Source organism: Elgaria multicarinata, chromosome 13 (genome assembly GCF_023053635.1).
Source record: "Elgaria multicarinata webbii isolate HBS135686 ecotype San Diego chromosome 13, rElgMul1.1.pri, whole genome shotgun sequence".
Classification (NCBI taxonomy): Eukaryota; Metazoa; Chordata; class Lepidosauria; order Squamata; family Anguidae; genus Elgaria; species Elgaria multicarinata.
The window spans coordinates 35046878-35050344 of NC_086183.1; the positions used below are offsets into that span (position 1 = coordinate 35046878).

Here is a 3467-nt window from a genome sequence, read left to right on the forward strand (position 1 = left end):
ACATCTCCTGTCAGCTAGCAGGGCAGGGGCCGTACAGGTGTGCATGCATGTGCACGCATAACTCAGTGAGCTGAGATCTGGGAATCAAGGTGGGCAGGGTGGGAGTGAAAGCTTCTCCCCCCCCCCCCCATCCTCCAAAAACCATCTCTCCCAGCTGATCAGCTGAACTGTGGGGAGAAGTGGGGGCAGCTCCGGCAGCTTCATGGGCTCCACGCGGGTTGTGCGCTCCTGCGCTAGGAGCTGGGCAGGGCAAACGTTGCCGTTAGGAGTTCCAAGCTGCATTCACCCGAGAGGGCTGAGGGAGGCAGGTTTGGAGGTCCCACTCTCAGCCAACGGGCGCCGCGGGGGGCGCTGCTCCAAAGCCAACGCAGCCCCGCCTCTGCGCACCCAGCCCCCAGGGCGGCTTCCCACGGGCCAGGGAGGCGCTCCAGCCCTGCCCTGGCAGTCCAGTCTCTGAAGCCCAGCATGGGAGCAACCCTGCCAGTCAGCAGAGCATTGCATCGCAGAATCGCCTCCCCCCCCCCCATTGCGGGGAAGACCCGCAGTTCGAGGCCCGGGTGCCCAGGAAGTCCCGCCTCCCGGAGGGGAAGCAAGGGCTACCGCACGCACACGTACTTCCTCCACCAGGCCTTGGAAAGGGTCCGGATGCAGCTGGCGGTGCTCCTGCGGGCCCTGGAGCCGGGGGGCTCGGCGTGCCGCAGCCCTGCCGTGATGGCCGTGTCGAACACCTCCTTGAGGTTGTGCTGCGTGAGGGCCGAGCACTCCACATAGCCCACCAGCCCCAGCTTCGCAGACAGCGTGCGGCCAGCGGCCGGAGGCACCGGCTTCTCCTGGCGGCGGGGAGAGCGCGATCAGCACCTTGACGTCCTGCCGCAAGTCCGACTGTGTGCCCACCAGCAGCACCGGCGTGCCCGGGCAGTGGCGCCGTACCTCCGGGTACCACTTGTCCGCAATGTTTTGGAAGGAGGTGGGGGCCACCACGCTGAAGCAGAGCAGGAGGACGTCCGCCTTGGGGTAGCACACCTGGCGCAGCGTGTCAAATTCGTCCTGGGGGGAGGGGGAGAGGCATAGGGAAAGGCAGGTGAGCGAGGCCCCGTGCTGCCGCCCTGCACTGCAGCCAGGGCCGTGCTTCCCTGGACAGGGGGTCTTCAGGCACAATCCGAGGGGCACACGTGGATGGAAGGGAGCCCTACAGCTGGCCATACTCCCCAGCAGTTGCTGGGAGTTCTGGGACTTCTTTCCATTCCAGCCTTGCAGCAGAGGGAACTCAGGGCTCCCTGCTCCCCAGCCCCGGTGGGTTGAAGCTCAGCTCAGCGGGAAATGGGAAGTGCAGGGGAGCTCCCTGCTCCTCAGAAGGCCCCGATGCCTTGTCCCTGCGAGCCCTGGCTCCGCTACACCGCTGGCCGCACGGCCCTGCTTGCTCTCCCCGATGGGGAGTCCCTGGAGTTGGCCTGGGGGCAAAGAAGGGGCTCCATTAGCGAGAGGGGAGGGAGCTCTGCATCGCCCCTCCCTGGTAAGCGGGGTCCCAATGTGGCGAAGGCGGCAGGGGACCGCGGCGCGGCGCGCGGCGGGGAGAAGGGGAGAGGCTTACCTGCCCCGCCGTGTCGCACAACTGGAGCCGGATCGGGGCGCCGTCCACTTGCACCACCGCTAGAGAGGAGCAGAAAGGCGTTCAGGGAGGGGAGGGGAGGGGAGGGGGGTTCTCCGCCCGGCCCAGGAGTCTCTTCTCCCTGGCTCGAAGCAGCCCGGCACCACCAGGGCACCCGGGCGCGCCGGCCCTCCCCTCCTCGCCGCTCTCCCCCCCCTCCCGTGGCCAAGCGCCCAGCCGGGGGCTGCGGGGGGCCTTGCGTACCGGAGAAGCGGTCGAGGGCGGTGGGCACGTAGCGCGCCGGGAAGCCGTTGGTGCTGTAGCTGAGCGCCAGGCTGGTCTTGCCCACGGCGCCGTCGCCCAGCAGCACGCACTCCAGGCCGCGCAGCAGCAGCAGCCGGCGCCGGGCCCCGCGGGGGCCGCGCGGGGGCACCGGCGGCAGCGCCTCCTCCTGCGGCGCCATCGGGCGCGGGGCGGGGTGGTGCGGGGCGGTGCGCCGGGCCCGACCGCTCCGGCTGCGCGCCCGCGGCTCTGCTGCGGCGGCGGAGGGCCGAAGCCGCCTCTTGGCCCGGCCCGCCTCCACGCCCAGCGGGACGCGCCCCCGGGGGCGGGGTCTGCGCGGCGCCCTGCACCGGGCGCGCTGCGAGTTTTCGACGTGCGGGCCGAGGCGCACGTGGAGGGGGGCCCTTCCCGCGGCTTGCCCTGGCGCCGCGCGCGGGGCCCGCCGAGGGGAGAGGGGCAGCGCCCCGCTGGGCTTGCAGGGGGCCCCGGCCAGGCAGGGCTGAGGAAGACCCCGCCCGCCGCGAGCCTGGGCAGCGGGGGCCAAAGGGCCCTTGCAGGGGCTCGTTGGCTTCCTTTGGGAAGGGCCCTTGCTCGGGGCGGGGGGGGCGGAGCAGCAGCTGCTTCCCGTCCCCCCCCCCCCGCACACACATCGCCAGGCAGGGCTGGGAAAACCCCTGGACAGCTGTGGGCGAGGCTGAGCTGGAGGGACCCCCTGCCCAGTTAACGACCCACAAGAGCGGAGGATGATGGGGCTGCACCTCCTACAGGCAGGCCAGATCCAGCCCGGGGTGGTGGGCGTGGGGGTGGGGGGTCCTCCCTGCCCAGGTCCATCAAAGCCCCGCCCCTGTTTGAGCTCCTGGGAATTGCTCAGACTTCTCAACAGGGCGGGATGCCAGGGCTCAAAGCAGCCCAGCAACTCTTTACACACACCCATTACGAAGGCAGGAGCCCTTCCTTGAGCTGGGAACGAAAGCCCAAACCGCAGGCGCTTCGGACAGCTAGAACAGGCCCCGCTGGGGGAAGAGGTCGCCCCAGATGGTGAGGGGGGAGCGAGCGAAGAGGGCAGCCTTGACGCGCTCTGCCCTTGCTCAGAGGGGAAACAGCTCTGCCCTCGTGAAAACCAGGGGCCGGGCCGGGATCCCCTTTGTCTCTCCTGAAATGGAAAATATCTGTCCTACCCAAGGTTGTTTTTGTGGGGTGGGGGAGGGTCTTCCTGCTTTGCATACCACACAGCCGCCTGGAAACCCCCCTCAGGGCTGCACGGAACAGCAAAAACAGGAAACACCCGAACTCTTACTGGAAAGTTGGAAATGGGGGCTGGAAGGTCAGCCGGCCCAGAGGGAGAAGCCACTTTGCGCAGCAAAACCTCGCTGGCCCATCCACTAGCAGGCCCAGCCTTGGATTCTTTGCCTGCAGTGCATACACAAGGTTTTCCCCCGAGGAAGGCGTTAAAGGTGCCCCACCGGCCACGATGTGTGCACACTCGGCCCATGAACCTCCCACCACCAAGGGCCCCAGCACTTTGGGATCCTGCGGAACCTGCTTGGCCAGTGGGACCGAAGAAAGGCGTGCAGATCCAGCCAGGGATGCTCAGGTT

General features: G+C 68.6%; 1 pseudogene; it reads right to left on the reverse strand.

The window, feature by feature from the left end:
- Nucleotides 1–505: 505 nt before the first annotated feature.
- On the reverse strand, nt 506–2051 carry LOC134408050 (rho-related GTP-binding protein RhoU-like; annotated as a pseudogene).
- Nucleotides 2052–3467: the final 1416 nt, after the last annotated feature.